The sequence below is a fragment of the Phocoena sinus genome, chromosome 3 (assembly GCF_008692025.1).
Source record: "Phocoena sinus isolate mPhoSin1 chromosome 3, mPhoSin1.pri, whole genome shotgun sequence".
NCBI classification, from domain to species: Eukaryota; Metazoa; Chordata; class Mammalia; order Artiodactyla; family Phocoenidae; genus Phocoena; species Phocoena sinus.
The window spans coordinates 166,954,754-166,966,753 of NC_045765.1; the positions used below are offsets into that span (position 1 = coordinate 166,954,754).

Genomic DNA, 12,000 nt, shown 5'->3' on the forward strand with positions numbered 1-12,000 from the left:
TAATTATTTCAAATTCAAATATTTTTTAATATTTGTAACTTTCACACGTGTTTTCAGAAAAAAAAGTTTTAAAAAACTTATTTACTTGAAAATCCATACTCTATAAATAAATTAGGTATGAAGAAACCTAAGCCTGGTATATTTTATTCTGGAGCCAGGGGGGTGATAGTTTATAGGAGGGGTTCGTATGATCATTTCATTAACCATGAAGAAAGAATAGAAAATGAAGTCAGGATGAAACCCCAATATTAAAAGTGGAAAAGAAGAAGCTTGCAAAGGAGATTGAGAAAGAGAATTCAAAGGAAAAATAAAACAACCCGCAAGATCAGGAGAGGACGGAATCCTTGTCATCTGGATGCTAAAGGACAAAGTGTTTTGGAAGGAAGACTAGGTCATTGAGTCCAATCCTGCAGCGGGCTCAGGAAAAATAATTGATGATGTGTAGTGACATTTGACAGTATACGGGTTCTAATGTCCTCAGCAAGATCAGCTTCATGGAGCAATGGGACATATGCTCTACTGTCAAGATTGAGGAATGAATGATGAAAAGTGAAGCCAAAACAATGTATGTAGGTCCCAAGACAGCATCTGAAAACCAAAGAAAAGTATTTAGGGCAGTAGGCGAGGGGTGAAGTAGGATTGCAGGAGAGTTTTACCGAGGCAGGAAATGAACATGAACCCATGGGAAGGAGGAAACAGAGCAGCAAGTGGGGAGAGATTACAGATTGATGCAGAGCTGGGATGACTTATGGGGTGAGGTTCCAAGGAGCAGAAGGAGTGTACATCACAAGCGTGATGTGGATGACCGTCCATGGTCAAAATCAGAGCCTCCTCCACTGAGCAGGGGTTAAGGAAAGATGACAGCAGGTGCCAGAAAGTGTGGAGTCAGGGTGGGTACAGCTATGGAAGAAGTCTGGTACATTCTTCCTAATTCCTGTATTTCCGAAGTGAAGTTGGAGAGAGAGTTTTCTGAATGGTGATGGGGGTAGGTGTAATAGTATAAAAAGTGTAAAATAGTGATTGACTCTTAGAACCATTTTAAATAGGGGATGGTGATGAGGGCTATTCAGGAGGACTGCCAGGGAGCACTGAGGAAACTTGGTGATTAGACAGTGCGAACTTTCAGAGGTCCTAATCTGTAGGTATGTATTCTGTAAGAGTGCTCACCAATCTAAGGATGGGTTGGGGGGAGATTTGGAGACTTCATTTATCCAGAGATGGAGTTTTCTGTTGATGGATAGTGAAAACCTGTGGAAGGTGGAGAACTGATACAGTGAAAACTGAATGACCACCAGTGTAGTGAAACCTGTGGTCCAGGTGTATAGAGAATTAAGTAAAGCCAAGAGGAGAATGAATAGAAAAAGGAAAAGAGATGAGGAAGTGGACATCTCAATAAGATTTGAAATGATTGTGGTGGGAGAGAGGGAGCAGGAGAGCTGGGAACATGAAATGTCGTTCAAGAGGGGGATGTGACACTTTACATTCTCTAAATGTAATGTGGTTTCCTAGGCTGAATCTTGGAACAGAAAAAGGACATTAGTGGAAAAACTGGTGAAATCCAAACTAAGCTGCAGTTTAATCCATATGATTCACCAACGTTAATGTTTTGGTTTTGGTAAATGTACCACAGTTATATAAGATGTTAATATTAGGGAAAACTGGGTGAAAGGTATACAGGAACTCCGTACTATCTTTACACCTTCTCTATAAATCTGAAATTATTTCAAAATAAAAGGCTTATATCTCTATATTTTTTTAAATCTCATGTTTCATGTAAAAAAGCTAAAAACACAGACATGCACATTTCAAACTGATAACAGGATTTGGGATCATCCCCTGTTTCCACATTTGAATCACAAAATTTAGAGTCTGACTATATTCCTCTGATCGACAATACCCAGCACATAAATGGTTTTGTTCTCACCACTTGCTTCTTCATGGGTCATGGAGAACTCTTAAATTTCTAGATTCATGACTGGTAGCAGTAATAGTGGGCCTGCAAGAAGATCTCCAGTGGTCCTCACTTCTTTAATGTGGTGTACATGCCATCACATTGAGTCAGAGCTGGCCCGGTGTGATCAGTGAAGTTTATGGAAGTTATCACTAGGCCATTAAAAACATCACACTTTCCACCCTGGTCTCTCAAATCACTTTCTTTGGGCTAAACCAGACACTGTTCTGTAGGGTCACCCAAACACCCCCAAGGAGAGACCCATATGGAGAGGAATAGAGGTCCTTGACCCAAAGCCAGTGACTATTTCATAGAAAAGTCAGGGAAACATCTTGAAAGAAGATAACCCAGACCCAGTCAAACCTTCAAATAGCTTTAACCCAGGCCAGCATCTGACTGGAACTCAACAAAAGACTTCAAGTCAGAACTTCCCTACCAAAGTGTTCTTGAATTCTTGACTGTCAGAACCTTGGGAGATGATGAATGATTATTTTTTAAGATACAAATTTCGGGTGGTTCGCTACACAAAAATGGGTAACTAGTACAGATTTTGGTACAAACAAGTGAAATGGTGTGATAAAAAAAAAAAAAATCTAAAACGTGGGACCGGTGGTGCAACCCAGCAGTGGGCAGAAGCAGCAAGTACCTTGGAATAGTGTTAATAAAATCCTAAAAAGCTTTGAAGAGACTGTTAAACGTGAGTGATGGCCTTCATGAAGGCTCTCAGTGAGTGTTTAACATAATTTGAGGAAAATGGAGGAAAGAGATCACATTTTGAAAAAGGCAGGAAATTTAGTAATACTATTTCCTGTGTAAGGTGGGAAACCACAACCCCCCACCAGAGTACATAATTAACTTAATGATCTATCTAAGGAGATTTCTAGGCAAGGTATTGAAGTGCTGCCCAGCTTCCTGTAGCAACAAATAGCAACACCTAAGAGAGGAGAGAAAGGTAAAGGAAAACAAAACAAAAAAAAAACCTGCTAAAGGTAAAGGAACCAGGGCTGTTGGGTTCAAATATAAAACTATTTCTCATCGCTAGTCTTCCAGATAGTAAAAGACCTTAAAATTTAAAAACGGCTTCCAGGCAAAGATCAAACCCAGGACACTGTCAGTAAAACATGGTTCACTGGTGAAGTCCAGGATGTAAATGTTGAGTCTTTTGTAATGATCACAGAAATATGTAAGATGAAGCCTCAAACAGACCAAAGCCCCTCTAAGGATATTAAGGGCATACATCCCATGTATCATCAATTTAAAAACAAATACAAATTCTAAGAATCACAAGGCATTGTCCTACAGCAGGTTTATAGGAAACAAAAGATTTGTGTGTCTATTTTCCAGTAAAATGAATCCCTGAAAAATCCATAAAAGACCCACAAACTTTTACTATAATTGTACTAGATGAGACACCACCAGCTTGGACTAAAATGGACAGAGTCAGTATAAAATACAAAGAGGCTGTGGATTCCTCAATTACTATGAACAAAAAGCAAGCTAGGAAAGCTACTCAGGTAGTTCAGGGGCAAACACTAGCTATCTCTAATCCAAAAGGAAGGATGCCTAAGAGGTCAGAACCAAGAGCCCAGAGACTTTACCAAGGTTTCAGGCAGTCATACTGAGCCCTTGTCAAGGAACTGGCATTATGTGTCCCACAGGATTTTCCTATGGAGATTTTTACAATGGGGAAATTATTCATGTGTACCTCCTATTCCCCCTATTTGAAGAGGACGGTCTACAGCAGTTATGCTACACCTGTCCCCACTGCATGCTGAGTATATGGAGAGATAACTTGCCTCTAGTTCATAGGTCTTCAGACTGAGAGGAACTAAATTCAAGGAGCTGCCCTCACAGAGCTGTATCTGAGGTTACACCTGTGCACCTGGATCTGATTTGGATGCCAGGATCCTGGTCTTCAAGCTGATGTTGTAATGGGATAAGACTGGGGGATGGTGTACCATACTTACATGGTAACATGTTGCCTTGCCACAGTTTCAAGGATGCTGGTACCCTGGTCAGAGAAAAAGCACTTTATTACTCAATGCACAGCAAGAAGCATGACCATAAGTATAATGGTGTCAGTTCCCTACCCCCAAGTAGCATGGAGACAATGCAGTTAGGCCCAGGTAGATATCTGCACGCAGAGTTGGTTGCATTACAGGAGAGAAACACTGAGTTTAGGAAACCCATATTTTTAAATAACAGAAAGCTTCCCTGTCCTTCGTCCAGAGGAAGACATTATATTTATCTTATCATAAAATAAGCATTCATCTACTTTGCTTCAGAGGAAGATACTACATTTTAAGGTTATAAACAAACTGTCTTTTCCTCTAGAGGAAAAAACTGTATTGTTCATGATGCTCATTATACAAACACCCCTGAAAGGAGAGTCTGAAACAAAAGGCAGTCAGTCCTTCTGCTCATAAGGTGTGCACAAATGTGAAAGACCTATGAAGAATTTTCTCTCAATGAAGCATACGTGTGATTTACATGTGAGATAGACAAGAAATATTGAATGCAGAAGCTGGACTAGAGTAGCTAATCTCCAAGATGGCTTCCAATGAGACTTGCTTCCTAATATCTATGCCAATCTGTCATTCTCTCCCACATTTATCCAAGTGCCAATATGTGCCTTTTGAGACTAAGTTATAAAGGCCTTGTAGCTTCTTCCTTGACCTTTTGGATTTTTCACCTTTGGGGTGAGCACCACGTCATGAGGACATCCAAATACTCCTGTGAATTAGCCCGCATTGAGAGGAACTGGGTCTCCTGGCCAGTGGCCAGCACCAGTTTGCCATGCATTCAAGAAAGACACCTTGAAATTGGATCTTTCAGCCCATTTAAGCCTTCAGCGTACTGCAGCTCCAGGCACCATCTGACTGCAAGCTCATTAGAGACTCTGACCCTGAACTCTCTTGTGGATAACTAATATAGCGATAGTCAAGGCTGTGAATGTTAGCTAGGGACAAAATTTATTTCTATGGCCCACATTTGGAACTTTGAAGGCAGGGGTGCTATCAGACATCCTTTAATAAACCCTCTGGATCATATGGGATTTTTATCTGACAGTGACCATTAGGCCTATACTCCCCATGACCAAGAATTCACTATATAGTTCACCTTATTCTTGGATCATTTAAAGCCTTTCCTTTTATTAAACCAATATATGGTGCTGTATAATTCTTGTGAATTGGTCCCAATGTCAAAATCCATAAATATATATTTGATTTTTCTATATATTAAACAAAATCAATTGCCTGGTACAAGAGAGTGTTCATCTCAAGAATATATTATTTTTTAACGATGAATTTGGTTATATATCATTGGACTTTCTCTTTTTAACTGAAGTACAATTTACATTTAACATTATATTAGTTTCAGGTGTACAATATAATGGCTCAGTATTTGTATATATTGCAAAATGATGACTACAATGAATCTAGTTAACATTCATCACCTTGCTTGTGGTAGATTTTCTTGCTTTCTTATATGGTAGCAAAGATTTTCTGGCACTGTAATTTCTGTTAACAAGCTTGGATATATAAGACAAAAATAAAATCAGGTGGTCTAGTTTAGCTAATTTGAATCTACTTAACATATAGTTTGCTAAGTAGTGATACTCTTTTAAATCAAGAAGAATTAGGTGCCTTTAGAAATTTGGGGGAGCAGCCAAGCCCCTGCCCCCTTGGAGTATTTGGAAGGAGTCCCTTTAATAGTTTAAGTGTTTTACTGAACATGTCACAATTTAGGAGAAATCTAGTGAGGCATTTGAGTGTGCCCTTCACATCCTACTAGAATCAAGCCCATCATTCTCTGGCATGTGTTTAGCTATGAAGCAACCCACTCACAAAGCAACACCTGGCAGGGCATTCAAACTGTCTAGCAGTCCTGGTGATAAACGCAACTTTACCATGAGGGTGATGACGACAACATTTAATTGAATTAGATTCAGGCAAACAATTGATATCAATAATTAATGTGTTGTTGGGTCAATAAGATAGCTGGACTGTGATCAATATCACATCATAAGAAAGTAATTGCTTTTCATTTCAATACCATTTTTTTAAAATCTGAAATGCACTACAATATGTTATTTCCTTAAGGAGCCAAGTCAGCATTTTGCTGAAGGGATGCAGTTGTGCTTGAAAATGCTGAGTACTTTGCTCAGGAGCACAGAGAAAATTACTAACGAAACTGGTAATACAATCCTTGTTTTCTGGAATGGATTCATGCGTTAGTCAACAGAATCACACTTTTCCAGCTTAGATTCTTGACTCTGTCAGCTTATGCTGGGCTCTGGAGGGGCTGACAAAATGACTTATAAGAAGTTATAAAACCACTGGGAAAGAGGGAGACTCCCCATAGTGTTGAATGGCCAATGCTTCCATCACCACTTGGATAACAGAGAATTTTCTTTCCCAGATAACACTCTCAAGAATGCCATCTGGTCCATGTCCTTTCAAATATTCAGTTAACAAGGCTGGTGTGGGTTTCCCCTCACTCCTTCTCATTCTGCCATAGAACTTATGGTCTAAAAGCAAAACAGATATGAAACACATAGTAGCACAATGTATTTAACTAAAATCATAATGAACTGTGCAAAGTGAAAATAGCTAATTCTAGCAGACTCAAAATGGTCTGGGAGAATTCAAGTGTGGGAAGATGAAGGAAGTGACACTTAGTTGAAGCAAGAAGGATTAGTAGGAGTTATACAGGTGAAGCATAGCAGATGAGCAACCCAGGTAGAGGGCAAATATGAAGGTACTGGGAGATAGGAGTTGATGTTGGATTATCAGGAAATAGAAGATAGGTACACCTGGGGTATAGTGAGAAAAAAATTGAGTGGTAGGAAATGAAGCTGAAACAGTAGATAAAGATCGTTCACAGGGCCAATTAGATCATGTAAATGACCTTGGATTTTATTTTCTGAAGAAGCCGCTTCATAGAAATAAAAGAGCAATAGATTGAATTGATTAATTCCTGTTGTGGTTATGCTCTTTAATGTTATTACGGTTGCTGTATGGAATATAACTTGGAGAGGAGCCAACATGGAGACAGGGAGAACAGTTGGGAGAAAACTGCATTAATTCTGGTGAGGGCTGATGGTGGTGGTGCTGGAAAGAAGTTAACATTCTCAGGAAATACACAGAAAGGAAAAGGCACTACAAAGCTACAATAATCAAGATAGTATGGCACAAAGATAGACAAATAGATCAATGGAACAGGATAGAAAGCACAGAGATAAACCCACACACTGATAGTCAATTAATCTATGATAAAGGGGCAAAAATATACAATGGAGAAAAGACAGTCTCTTCAATAAGTGGTGCTGGGAAAACTGGACAGCTACATATGAAGGCATGCAATTAGAACATTCTCTAATACCATACACAAAAATAAACTCAAAATGGATTAAAAACCCAAATGTAAGACCAAATACTATAAAACTCCTAGAGGAAAACATAGGCAGAACATTCTCTGACCTAAATTGCAGGAAGACCTTTTATAATCCACCTCCTAGAGTAATGGAAACAAAAGAAAAAATAAGCAAATGGGACCTAATTAAACTTAAAAGCTTGTGCACAGCAAGGGAAACCATAAACAAAATGAAAAGACAACCTATGGAATGAGAGAAAATATTTGTGAATGATGTGACTGACACAGGCTTAATTCCCAAAATATACCAACAGCTTCTATAGCTCAATATAAAAACAAAAACAAAACAACCCAATAAAATCAATAAAGCTTGTGATATAGAGAATAAGGAAAGATAAAGGCCAATTCTGAATCATCTGGCATTAGAATGTGGGTGGATGTTCAGAGTATTTTATCTTTTCTTGTGAATTCAGTGAAGTGCAAAGATAGGACAAGTTATATTCTGGTAATCATTATCAACCTTACCCCTTTTAAGCCACATTGCCATTGTCCTACTCACTCTTCCCCATTCATTCTAGAGATTAGATTAAAAAAATAAAGTTATTTTGGAGTTTGTAGTTTAATGCAGTTATTAAATATCACTTCTATTGGAGTAAATAATACTCTTACATTTAGGAATCAATCATTGCCATTTCTTCTCTTCTGCCCAGTTATAGTGAGCTCCCGAGAGAGAGAGAAGGCAAGGTGTGGTGTGACCTGCATCTTCTCACTTCTCCAGGAGTAGGGATGGGTTGGGTGTGGGGAAGAAATGCAATTATGTGACAGTATCTGTATCTCGGTGGGAATAGGAGGTGGGTCTGGATCTCCCTTCAATTAATTAATATTGTTTCTGATCGTGGAGCTAATGAAATCATGAAGCCATTTGTTTCTGCATGGTCCACTTGCTTCACGTGCAGGCTGTATGTGAATGCATGACTACACCCTCCACCTGGGTGTACACAATCCCTTATCAGCTTTTTTTTTTTTTTTGGCAGGATAATCATTCAAACTTTTAAAATCTCACTTTACACATTATATTAACATTCATGTTGCAAGGCATTCCATTCACAAATATTACAGTTTGTTAAAAAGCTTCACACACATACCCCCAAAAGTCTATACCAAATTCAGCCACTTTACTAAATCATTAAAATAATAAAAGTAATGAAAACATTATCATAATTCCTTTAAAGTGATAAAGGCCTGAGGCACTCTGGGAAAGGTGTTCTCGTACAAGTGTAACATGTCAGTGATATCAAATTATCTTAGAATAAAGTTACCAGATACCCAGTAATCAAGTACACTCTAATGACAGTGACTTTGATCTGATATGTCTTCACCGGATACACTCCCATTTGGACTGAACTACTGAAAGGGACACAGATGTTGGGCCGCTGAGGTCATTTCTAATGAGATTCCAAACTTTGTAAAGGAGAAGTGTGTTTTCAGCACACCAAGGACAGCTGTATCCCTTCTACAAGGGAACAGTCCAGTCTCCAAAGAGGTTCGTTTCTCATCACCACCAGGTTTACTAAACATTAGAATTTCCAGACTCTGCTCACTGCTGGAGAGATTTCAGAACTGTCTTTCCCCATCAACATCCACAGTGCACCTTCCACCCTTCTCTGAATATCTCCAAGGGATGACCTTGAAATAAGACAGAGAGGGGAAGGAAGCATTTTTCCTCCCATTAGGAACAAACAGAGGTCTGAAATAGCAATGGATTACAAAAATCTCATTCTCTGCACAGCCAGCTTCCACTTGGAACATGACTATTTTTGCCATAAACTAGATTTTTAAAAATCTGATAACCTTTTTCCAAAGTGAATTTTTCCACATCCATTCACTCACAGAATCCACATTGGCAAGTCTCGCTGACCGAGTGCTTCCTTACACACAATTATAAAGTAAATAATTAGCAGGGGGAAGGGAGGCCAATTCTCAGATGGGGATTAAATCACTGGAAATGACAAGTCCATTTATGACAGCTTTTGACCTTGTCAGAGCAGAATCAACACAAACCCCAGGTCATATAGTGTTCAGTAATTACATATATGGAATTTAAAATGTATACATATATATAATAAAAAAATCGGGAGCAATGTATGTTGATAAAGTTTCAAGGATTCTCGTCTCCAACATTCACCTGGAAAATAGCTGGCTCTAATGGCCCAGTTGTGGCAGCGATAAAATCAACTTAGAAGCAGGTTTAAGTAAATTGCTTAAAGGGAACATAAGAAAATGGGTGTGCAGAGACTTTTTTTGTGGGGAGAGGGGAGCATTGAGAGGAATGGAGAAATGCTTCCTTTATTCTTCTTGGCTTTTTCAGACCCAAGACAAGTTCTTGAGGACACACATCGAATGCTGTAGTCCTTCCTTAACTATAATCAAAACAAAACAAGTAATTAAAAATTTTCATCTTCCATTCTGTACTCTCAATAAAACGCAAAGTACAGCCAGAAGTTATCACCAAGATGCACCATCTCAGGAGAAATTAAAATTGGGACATGAAATGAGGCCACGAGCTATCGAGTCACGGGGTTAGGATTTCACAGCTAGTGTGCGTGACCAGCAGGTTGTGCTCAAACTGGGCAGACAGCTTCCCATCTCTCATCACTGCTGTCCAGCCATCCATCCAGGTTTCATCCTGCCTTCCACCTTCACAAATTATCGGCTCAATTGTAAATATGTGACCGGCCTTCATCACTCCAACTGCTTTATTTTTGGCCTAGTGAGGTGCATTGAGGGCTGTATGAAAAAGTTTGTGGATTCCGTGCCCACAATAGCTTTGAACAACTGAAAATTCATTTGCTTGGGCATGCTTCTGGATAGTATTTCCCAATTCTCTGTATTGAACACCAAGTTTCACTGCATCAGTGGCTTGCATCAGTCACTCACACGTGGTCTGAACCAGTTTCCATGCTTGCTCATCCACGTCTCCAACAAAAAACATCTCATTCAGGTCCCCATGATAAACATTGTGATAAAGAGTGATGTCCACATCAACAATATCACCTTCTTGCAAGGGCCATCTGTCTGGAATTCCATGGCAGATCACTTTATTCACTGAAGTACAACAAGACTTTGGGAAATTATAATAATTCAGGGGAGAAGGATAGCAATTTCTTGCAATGCATGCTAAGTGTACAGCATGATCTATTTCTTCAGTAGCTACATCTGGTTTAATCACCCCAGCATCAATGTCCACATAGTCTTCTCTAGCTAGCCTACATAGCAGTAGCATCACTTCTATATCTTCAGATGAGAGTAACTTAACTTGAGAAGTACCTTTAAGAGCCTGCTCAGATTCAGACATTCCTAAAGGGTGATCAGCATAATCTGGTCTTGGACTATGACTTGGCACTGGCCTTGACATCAGTGGATAATGTGGTCTGAGTTTACTAGTATATCAATAACATGCCCATGGGTCAGTGTTGATATCCCCTTCCACAGTCCAGGAAGACACTCCTTGCTTGGCCTTTTCATCTTTCACTTTCACATGCAGTAACTTGTGAGTAACCTAACTTCCTTGAAAACATTCCCGTGAGCGGAAGTATGAGTCCTGGATGCCCAGCTTGATGCAGGTGGGACACTGGAGCTTGGCCTCGCTGCTGCAACCATCCATCTCACACACACGCATCTCCAAGGCCTCCATGCTGCCTGGCTCCTGGAGGACCCCCTCACCGAGCCCCTCCCAGCTTTGGCTTCCTCTTTTCAGACTCAAAATATGGTGCACACAAGAGAGCAGCCATAGTTTCTTTTTTCAGCTCCCAACAGCAGTACCTACCCACACCCCCCGTCTAGTCTGTTAATGCTTTTACCACCACCACAATTCATATTCAAATATATAATATTTTTCGGTTCACACCAAAAGTGCATAATTATGAGAGTGTATTTTATTAATATGGTTATATTAGTCTTAATTTTCAAAATTGCATCTTATGATTAGCACATTTGAAATTGTTAACAACTTTGACTCTTTTCCATAGATCATAATAGTTTTAATAGAAAAAATATTATTTCTCTAAGTGCCATAGTACCTGCTAACCTAAGAGCAAAATCTGTTCAGTAGAGTGCATTCTCAACACAAAAATATTTAAAGTGAATGTGTGAATATTTCCCATGTACAAAGAGCACCTTCAGTTTTCCAGAGTACTATTCCTTGTGTTTATGATTTTTTGAAAGTTTTGTCAAGTCTAAATGCTGAAAGTCCACAGGTATTTTAATATTCTGTTACAGTACTTAGTATTAACATATCAAATTAAAAATGGAAACTCTACCAAAAGACTCTTCCCACAAGGCCAAGTATTCCACAGCGCAATTATAAATCTATGTATGTTGTAGTCTCTTCCATGTTTTCATAGGGATAAATGCTTTCTACATGTAAACTTCACTTTCCCTACCTGGAACTCACTCAAAGCTTTCAAAGTTGATGTCTTTCGATCCAACATTTATTTGATATTTGATTAAATATTTCCAAATGGGTTTTAACAAAATCAAGCAAAAGCTAGAGGACTTGTTTATTTTTAAAAATTTAGTGTCATGTAGAACATATAGGTTTATTTATGGGGTTAGATGACAACCAAAGGAGAAGCTGGATGTACAATGTGGAAGTCTGGCTCAAACATCTGAAT

The 12,000-nt window shown here is 39.1% G+C and overlaps 1 pseudogene; it reads right to left on the reverse strand.

The window, feature by feature from the left end:
• Window positions 1-9,860: 9,860 nt before the first annotated feature.
• LOC116752093 lies at window positions 9,861-11,021 on the reverse strand (annotated as a pseudogene).
• Window positions 11,022-12,000: the final 979 nt, after the last annotated feature.